Here is a 10,664-nt window from a genome sequence, read left to right on the forward strand (position 1 = left end):
AACCACGTGACAAGCACCTCACTTAAAAACAGACGTTTATTCTCACATTGTTTTGTTTTCTTCTCACTCCTCTAGTCAGAAACTGCTGCTTCAGCTCTTGTCTCTGTTCACTATGCTAATTCTGGACTGCTGGTGTCTCTTGGTACAGTCAGCGTCCTGTTAAAACCAAGCAGTAGAAGTGATTATTCAAAAATGACAGCAGAAAGTGGCTTACAGAGCTTGTTTTGGTGCAAACACAAGTTAATTTCCTGTTCTTGCTGGCTGAAATCCACAGCTCTGTTTGCTGTAAACTGCTGATTCATTGGAGAGAAGAATCCAACGCAGCCAGTCTGTATAGGGCAGATCCATAGATTGAAAGGTCTGGTTTTCTCTGAAATATAGGCCACTGAAGCACCCAGTAAGTCTTGCACTGAGCCCAATAATTTGTAGGCTGGAATTTAGCTGTGTTGACACTCCCCTTGGCATGGTGCTGAATTAGAACCTGAGATGCAATCTGGGAGGCAGGAAAGAATGAGCCTTCTATTTTTTAACCCATGTAGACAGAAGAATTAGAAAGAGATTAGATCTCTGTGCAGAGACACAACCAAAAGTACATGGTGCAAAGTGAAAATGCTAAATACACCTAGGATGTGGGAGAGACGTGTCAGCAGGCAGCAGCCTATGTGGTGGGGAGAAGGCAGCAGAGAGATGCCATATGAGTGTGGAGGGAGTATGGTGAAATGGAAGGAACCAAAAAAGGAGTCCTAGATCCTGGCCTCCTCTGATATACATGGTTATGAGAACTCCCACTGGATGCAGGAATGGAAAAAAAGAGTCCTGAGTACCAGACCCCTGTTCTAACCACTAGATAACTGTTCCTTTCAGCACTCCATCTGCATTTGTCTCCCCTGCAGGTATGGAGCTCTTACCAGCTCTCTGTCCCTCCTCCTGGCCAGCCAACTCCAGCAGGGTCCCTGCTTCCTGCCACATGTGCAGAGGCAGTGGGGGTGTTCTCAGGGTGTGGTGGGGAAAAACTATTGTAACCTGGGCTGGTACAGGGGCTTTGGAGACCTGCCACTGTACAGGTTCCATGGAGGTGAACTGAAACAACATCCACCAACATCCATCTCCAGGCTCTTCAATAGCTCTGCCATGGGAGGGCTCACGAACTGTTGTGTTATGGCTGAAGACCTGACTCTATGTCTATGATGACACTGACCAGAACTACCAGCAGCAGTATGCAAATAGGAGGTCTTGAAAATGCAAATGAAAACTCATTTGCATGTTCACTCACCAGTGGAGGCTGCTGCCAGCAGAAAGAAAGCTGCGTAAACATGGTTCTACTGGTGGAAACCCCCCACCCACGCCACCTTTGTTGGCAGCCTCTTATGCCTGGAAAAATGTAAGCAACTTTGAAGTTATTTTGTAGTGTAGACACAGCCTCAGGGTTATTTTACATTTACATAAATGTGACTAAGAACAGATTACATATGTGCTAAGTTCTGCGCTTCTCCACAGATAATATTTCTCACCTGTTAGAATTAAAATCACTGATTTCCCCTATGGGGTCCCCCCAACAGGATTACTGCCTTTGAAATACAAAAACTCAGCATATACACACCACAAGGCAAGCTGGCTGCAATTCTAACCTCCAACCATAAGGCAATTCTGCAACCTTCCCTTTCAACAGCCACAGAGAGAAAACATATAGATAAGGCTGACAACATCATTTTCTCACTTTAACTGAGGAAGTAGGAACACTGCAGTATCTTTAGACAAATACAGCAACTTTTCATGTTAAATATCCTGTGATGATTGTTAATGAACATTTTTAAACTTACATAAAAAAAAAACAGGCATTTTATTTTTCTGGAAAATCCATTAAAAAATGGCCAGATGGTAACCTAATGCCCAGACCATGACTGCAGGTTAAGGGGCACTTTTAGAGGAAAGAGGATTTGGGAGGGAACAGGGAAAACTGAACTGCATCCATACAGGAGCTGGGAGACCAGACAGGGAGGAAGAAGCAGCAAGGAGCTCATGGGATAGGGATAGACTGTAACATTGGGTAGACATTTGGGGTCTCTGGCTACATCTCTATGGGCAGCCTCTGTTGACAAAGCAGGGCTTTTGTCAACAAAACTCGCTGAGTGTCAACACAGTTAAAGGGCTCTGTCAAGAGTTTGTTGACAAAACTCAGCTGTTCCGCCGGCAGTGTTATACCTCTCCCTGAGCAGGTATAGCGCCTCTCTTGAAAGTGTTTTGTTGACGGAGTGCCTGTGTAGACACTTCTGTCAACAGAGAGGGCTTTCGGTTCCCCAGCAGTCCTGTTTACAGAGCTTTCGGTGAGCTGTTCTGTCTAGAGAAGGCAGGGCAGTCTAGCTGCTCTCTGCCAACAGAGCGGCTTGCTCTTTCGAACCATTTTTATGTGTAGGCACGATCTGTCGACAGAGGTACTGCCAAGGTTTCTCTACTGACAGTGACCTCTGTCAACAGAGGCTGCCCATGCAGATGTAGCCTCTGAGTCCCACTTGCCTAAAGGCCTCAGAGCTTGGGGTTCTTCTAGCCCAAACACCACAGCACCAGCTTTAATTAGGCACATGCACCCACACTTCCTCCCAGCAAGTGGGACCCAGCAGCTGATAGGTAGCCTATGTGGCTATGCAGGCTACTCCCTCCCAGCAGGAAGCACATGGGAAGTTATAGTGTGGTTTTTGGTGTGTCTCTGCAAGTGCATCCAAAGGCAAGGCACTGAGGCTGCTACTGCAACCATCCCAGTCAGTGGGGCACATCAGAAGCCACATCAGCAACCAGGCATCACTGTGTACAATGTTTGGCTCTTCACACTGATGGCTGCCTGCTGGCGTCTGCGAAAATAAGTGGGTCGGATGGTCTGATGATGCCAACACAACAGGCAGCACAAACAGCACCATGCAGCAGGAAATGTTAACTTCAGTAGGACTGATGTTCCTGAAACAGAACTGCTAGTCCTTGGCTATGACAATCTCCCTCACACTGGTGTACAGAGCCTGTATGTTCCAACTAAAGGACAACTTGGAAATTATATGAGCGCTTAATTGAAGGGCCCCTCCCCAATGTTTTATTTGCCAGAACACCCTCATGTACAAATAACACATTGGATTATAGTGCACGATCCTTTGCATGATTATTACAGCAGTTATTGACTGGATGTGTAACGTGGAACACTGGGCACCGAACAAAGGACAAGTGGTCATGCTGTGGGACACTCTAACATATTTCCTCTCAACCTGATTCCAGACGTATCTGGGACATGTTACAGCAGGAAAAAACGGGAAGAACACTAGAAAATCTATTAGTTCACTGGAAGGTTAAAGGAGGGATCAGTTTCTGCAGCATGTATTATATTTTATGCAACCTTATTTTGTTAACATTAAAACATTATAATGAATTTATACAATACCAATGCAATATTAAGATTATATATTTAAACAGAAGTGTCACGAAATGTTAACATTAAGACTCCCATAATATTAATTTGTCCACATTGTATATATTGTCTATTAAAGATACATTCAAACAATGTTATCAGTCATTAATCGTGGAACAGCATAACGTTTTTTCCCTTCTTGTCAAATTCATTGTCAGGTAGGGGAGGTGTCAGTTGTTGCCTGCAGCACCACTGGATCCTTTGCCTTTACCCAACTGTCCTGACAGGGCCTATCAGGACACTTGGGTGAGGGCAAGAAATATCAAGCTCCTGCAATACTCTCTTTAGTCTCACACATTGCAAATGAATGGGATTCTTTTGCGGAGCAATTAATTGTATAGTAGTGTTTAAAAACTCTCTCTGGTGATAGAGTTGCCAGATGTCTGGTTTTTTTCCTGGAATGCCCAGTCAAAAAAGCTCCTGGGTGGCTCCTGTCAGTCCTAGAAACCAGGCTGTTGAGTCTCGTCAGTGAGGCACTTTGATTTTCACTCAGAGGCTGCTGTTAGTCTGTCACTGTTCTCTACCCTAAAAAAAAGGCGGGAAAGGAAAAGCAAGACAAAGATGGAGGCACCTGACCCTAATCTGCCTGGTAACAGCAGGACTTATAAGGGCCAGTCACCAGGCCCTGAGGGCTCTCTGCACATGGACTGCAACTTTGCATTGCTGTAATAGCACACCCCTTTAGGCAGCTGAGGGGGCCTGTTGGCTTCATAGGCCACTAGAGGCAGATTACTTATCTACCACAGAGAGACTGGGAATCTCAAGCCAGAAAGAATGTCTGGTACAGTCCCTCGGTGGTGAAACAACAAAGTATTCATCACGCAGTAGCAGTTGCTTCATTAATTGAACTTTGCTCACCCTTTTCCTGTCAAGAAGGGAAGAACTGAAGAGGAGAACTGAAGAGGGGAGAAGACCTGCCCTGCCTGCCTGAGAGCCTTCATCTGTGACTTACTTTCCTGAGGTTTTTACCAGTTGTCTCCAGTTCCTGCGGCATCCTGGTACCTTATCTCCCTGTATGGAAAATGTGATAGTATGATCCCTTCCCTACTGTACCTTGCCCATTTGTTATTTGTACTTGGAGTTCTGGATTCAGCCACTGATTTTTTGGACAACCAGACTTTTGTGTTTTGTTTGGTGATCTAAGGTGTCCTATTAGTTTTGGTATTACGTAAAATAAAGCTGTTTGCTGGACCCAGCTATCCTGTTGTGTCTTTCATATTTGACTGATAACCAGTGATAAATATGTGGTACAGGTGGAGAACCTGAGCTTGGGTCCTTGTGATCCAGATGCCCGAACTCAACATTGATAAAATCAGGTCCTTGCCCAGCAAAAGAGGCATTCCAGAGGAAACTTGTACAGGCTCCTTAGGAGGAACAAAATCCCACCCCACAACTCATCAACTGGGAGCATGGTCCCTGCTCAATCTCTTTCCAGTCAGTAATACTGCCTACTGCATGCACCCTATGCTGGAGTCACTGGCTATGCTTCTAACATTCCCCAACCTGTTTTGTGTCCCACTGGATGTGATGGAGTCTCCTAGCACAGCGTCTCCACTTTTGCTGCCTTTAAAACAAACCACTTTTTTTTTGTCCTACCTGTGTTACTAACCAAAGCAGATGGGACTTACTGTGGGTCTCACTGAAGAGGCTGAATCTTTGCCACTGCCTTAAAAGGGTGCAGGACAGGAAAAGGGTGTGCAAAGTGCAATTAGATATAAAGAAAAAAAATGCTTGAAACCAAAATGATGCGTAATTCAAATGTAGTTTCCTTCATGTTTACAATATTTTGTAGGCCAAAGTATTTCAAAATATATTTGATCTTTTGAAATACAATATTTCTTGTCTGCCCCTTCCTCACTTTTCCAGTGTCTACAACAGTTTCCCACACCCTACTCCTCTTCCACTTTGGGCACGGGACTGGAAGAATCTTCCTGGGTCATAACAGTGCCCTGTTATCATAGGCAACCCCATCATATAATCTCTTCATAAACTTTTCAAGCTCCTTCTTAAAACAAGTTAGGTTTTCTGCATCACAAACTCCCGTTGGGGGGCTATTCCAGAATCTCACTCCTTGGGTGGTTAGAAACCTCATTTCCAATCTAAATCTAGCCAGTTTACACTCATGTGTGCCTCTTTGGCTACTGCACACTTGTCTTCTCAGGTATTACCTTGCTCGCCTTCTAGTCCATCCAAAATCAGCTGCCCAATTCATCATTCTCACTCAGAGTTCTAGTCAAGTAATCTCCTTTTCTGAATGCCTCTAGTGAATGTCTTTGTCTTGCATTCTTCATATTTTTGATCTTTGAGGCCTTATATCAGTCCTCTCACAGTGAGCCTGAATCTCTTTTTTACAGTAAGGCTCCTGTACAAAAGTCTGGCAGTATAAACAGGCCTTAAAACATGTGTAGATGAGTATCAGGGCCTTCATGGCTCTCCATGTCATCCTTTTCACTTGAATCTGTCAATGACACCAGCTTGCCCAGGACCATGCCCAGGGGAGAGCAGTAATCCATGAGGGGTAGCGCAGTTTGAGAGGTCCTGCTGCAATGCAGATTATGAGAGGCGGAGAAGAAGAAAAGAGCAGCAAAAACTGCCCCCATGCCTTTTCAACAGTTACCAACACCTGCCCTTTCTGTTATATGACCTGCAGCTCGAAAATTGGGCAGGTCAGCCAGCAATGGACTTGCCAATAGGAGGGTTACATGAAGACGTCCTACTCTTTATTGAATGACGGTCAAGAGACAGAGACCAGCTTCAAGGCCCCCTTCATTTTCTTCTAGTTGTCTTGCTTCCACGCTTTTTTCCATAGCATTCCTTATGTGTGGAACAATTATACTGCACTTTTTCACCAGGGTCCTCTCTTCTGCCTTATTTTGACCTTTCCTAAATTTTCACTTCTAGCATGTCCACCTGAGGTAGCTAAATTGGTGCCATTTCTGCTGATAGCCTGAGTCCCTAATGTTCTCTTCCCTGGGATTCAAAGTTTACGGTCTAAAGTTTAGACCACCCTTCGGTTCTTTGTCAGTATCAGTTTTTGGTAATATTTGAATTGCCCTTTCTAAGCACAAACAGATTTCGCAGTCCTGCCGACTCTTGTAAATTAATCACGTCACTGCACTTTTGAGCCTGCAGGGGAAACCCTTGCAATGATGTGAGAAGTGGCTCCATCCCTGCAATTTTAATGGCTGCTCCAGAGACAGGAGCAGCACAATGTGAGGCCAGGAGGAGTGAAACCTCACCCATACCTGTCACCATTGAGCCTTGACAGCATTCCCTTACTGCAGGGGTCAGCAAACTTTTTACACCAGGCCCCGCTTTTTGTCCCTGCAATTAGCAGGGCCTCCCAACCTGTCTAATGTAAATTAAGCTGACCAATATTTTTGTTATGTTCATATGAAAATGAAAACCCTTTCGGCACACATAAGAAAGTAAATCTGTAGAATATAAAAACGTCATTAATCAGTATATAAATGTGACTACACAGGCATAAAAACAGTAACATATTTCAACATTTTTAATTAAATGGATGACCCTGAGACACAGCTACCAATTGTGTTGCACCCCTCTTATGAAATTTCAGGCCCCTCAGAGAGGGCCTACCTCTCCTTTTGCACACCCCTGGCCTAATGCACACTGTTCACACACAACACACTCTACCCCATGACTTCTCTTGGAAGAGCAGGGAGAATCCCTGGAACACTGGGGAGGGCAGACAAAAGTGGGGGCAGTTGGAGAAGCTGCTTCTTGCAAAGGCTATATCAATCCCACTGTGCGTTTACTGGGACATTATCACATATGAATGGTTGATATAAGCTATAGAAATACAGTCATTATATAGGATCATTTGTGGAACATTACAAATACTTTCAACATTTGACATCAAGGGAGATTACAAAACATTGTGGTCCCTGCAGATCTTGAGTACGTTAGCTGCCCATTAGCTAACACTGACTATTTAGTTCATCCATTTTTGTGACTGAGTTGGTTATTTTATTACAGTACTGCATGATCATAGGTGCTTACTCTTATAGCAGCATATTTTTCTTCTGCTGTTGCTTACGTAGTACAATACTCACTGTTGTCTAAGCCCCTCTTCTACTGACATATTCCACTGTACCCTGTTCAGCTAAATTCAGAAAGCAAAAGTTATTGTGAAGTAACTTAGTATGTATATCTGTAACTAATCAATCCTATCAGTTCTGCGTGCAAGCATAATGCATCAGTTACGTCAGTGGTTCTTTAGCCACCTACCGTCCAACTATTTTTCTATGACAGGAAATAGTGACTGAAGGAGAAAGTAACATGGTCATTGGGAATGAGTGGCAATTCCTCTCAGAGCTGAGGCAAGAGTAATTGAGGCCCATGAGTGACAAGCATTTTTGCTGTGCACTACATCTGAAATTCAGAGTTAGACCGTCTAGAACAGTAGTCTGCAACCTGGGCCTCCTGAGCCATATGTGGCTCTTTAAGGACTTCTTTGTGGCTCCCAAGGCTATAATTGCAAATGAAAAAACAAAAAACCCACACTCCTGCTTATTTTCCATAGATGGTGATCTTCTAAAAGCCCCAAAATGAACAATTCATATCTAAATAGCAAATAATATATGATCTCAAAATCTTGGATAACTCCTGCTTTAATATGTGCAGTGCACTCTGGGATATGATACTGTATCTGTGTTTTGATTGTGTTGCTAATAAAGTCTTGCTTTTGAAAAGGAAACTTGCAGCATTCCTGCTGTGAAAGGTTAACACGCATTTTAAGAAAGAAAACAGAAATTAAATGTGAAATAAAATTGGCATAATTAAAATGGGGTTGGAATGGCTTCAAAAAAAAAAAGAGGAAAATTGAAAATGAAAAAAGAGAATTTCAAACTGAATGGACCCAATCCTTCACATTTATATTGAGTTTGTCTGGGCTCCCTTTATGTTTCATTTGCAATGAGAACTTCGACAAAAACAAAAAATGCAACCTCAAGAGACTATGTAAAAAGGTTGTGAACATCCTGCAGTAAACATGTATTGTATTAGAAATCATTATGTGCACTGTTCTTTAAATAGGGGTTACAAAAAGTATGGTTTGATGTTATTTATTAAGGACCGTCTCGTATTCATGTGTATTGTGGCTCTTGAATTATTGAGTGTTCTAATTGAATTTGAAAAAATGGCTCTTCTTGCTATTTTGGTTGGTGACCCCGGTCTAGAAAGACTTCAAATAATGCATCTGACAAAGTGAGTCTTTGCCCACGAAAGCTTATGCTCCAAAATATCTGTTAGTCTATTAGGTGTCACAGGACTTCTTGTTGCATTTTAAAAAACAATCTCACGATTTGGGGGGCTAATCTGATGATTTTTGAGGGGCTGACTTTTGATTTCTTGAGATTTGCAACACTGTCACACGGTATTGGTATACATTCCTCATTGCTTTTCTGCCACCTTGTGACCTGTATGAATAATGCACAATTTTATACAGTATTTAAAAATTTCAAAGTTTGTGGGGAAGACCACTTTACTATTTATAAAAACAATGTTTCTAGAACAGAGAATAGGATGGGCAATGAGAAAACTACTGGGATCATGTCTCACAATACATCCATTCCCTTCTAGATGTAAGAGCGCTACCACTTAAGGTTCTGCTGCAGTAATAATCCCTACACACAGATGCAGTAGTCCCCCAAACAGAGCTCCTTGTAGGATTGGGGGGCCTAGCCAGACTGTCAATCAAAGGCAAACCCTAGCAGCCATCAAAGGAGAGCAGTCAAATATTACATGGCCTCTGCTGAAGGCCTTTACTGAAGGAGCTTTTGTCTAAGACAAACATTTGTCTAAGACAAACATTCATCCTGCTGAAATGCAATTCTCAGATTCAGTCTAACCACACTGAATGAAAGAAGGAAAAATAGAGTATATCTCCAGGGAAATAGAGTTAAAAAGATTCTAGGTAGAAAGAAAATATAAATTAGGTAGCACCCACAGCCACACTCCATTTTCTTCTTCCCCCTCAAATAATATCCAAGCTATATGACTGTTTGGCTAGGCCTCCTCTTTCACAGGGGAAACTTCAGGGTTTCCAAGGTACACCTATATACTAAGAAAGAAGACAGCCTGGGGTCAGGGAGATACACACATCTCATAGGGCTGGAAGGGACCTCAGGAGATCACTGAGTTCAGTGCCCTCTTGACAGAAGCAAACAGCATCCTTTTTTAATCTATTAGCCCCAGATCCCTAAATGACCCCCTCAAGATTGACTTCACAACCTTGCCTTTAGCAGGTTAATGCTCAAACCACTGAGCTATCCAGTTACAGGGGGTTAACTCTTGCTCCTTCTCCCTTTAGGATTTAGAAAATAGAAAGCAAGCCCTACAATCTAGGGAGCAAAAGAAAAATGTCCTTTGTTTGGCTCTTTTTCTTTTTTGCTTCTTCATCCTGTTTGGCTCACAAGGGCTGATGGGTATCTCATGAAAGAGGCTGGCAGCTAGATTTCAAGATTTTTAACACAATCTGTCGCTCTCTTTCCCGAGGTACCCATCACCCCGTGTAGACCACACAGGACGAAGAAGAGGGGGGGGGGAGTGCGAAGCATTCGACCTTTCTCCTCCTGTCCCCCAAGGACTGGAAGGCTGTGTATGGGCTGCGTTGCCCCCCTGCCTTTGTTACTGCAGCAGGTATCTGTTGTGAGGCGGAGCTTCCCTGAGACCGAGTCACGCAGGAGATCTGACTCCTGGGGACTGATGAGGCTGGTGTGCGGGGCTGTGCGTGTTGTTGCCATTGGAGTCGGGCGCCAGCCAGGGGGTCTCCGAATGCAGCGATTTCAATCACACGCGGCAGAGGCCTGGCGGGAGGAAGGACCCCATTCTCCGCACGGCTGCGGCACGCACCAGGAAGCGACAGCAGAGGGCACTGCCTACCGGCGAGGGCGCTACAGCGCCAACCTCCCCCCGCCCACCTCGGCACCCCTCCCAATCAGCATACGCATTTAGGGAGCGTCTGAAAAGTGTGGGAGGAAATGGGAAGAGAAAGTTCAAGAAAGCTCGGGAAGATGCCGGCAATTTTCATGCTGTGCATAGCGGGGACGCACCAATCTTCACCTCGGAAGAGAAATGGTGAAGTTGCTGGTGAGGGTAAAGAAAAGGCAAACCAAAAACTGCATTAATGTAATGGCAAGAACGAAAAGTTAACGTGAAGTCAAGTATGTATTCTCGGGCATGGCGAGGCAAC

The sequence above is a fragment of the Carettochelys insculpta genome, chromosome 1 (assembly GCF_033958435.1).
Source record: "Carettochelys insculpta isolate YL-2023 chromosome 1, ASM3395843v1, whole genome shotgun sequence".
In the NCBI taxonomy this organism is placed as follows: Eukaryota; Metazoa; Chordata; order Testudines; family Carettochelyidae; genus Carettochelys; species Carettochelys insculpta.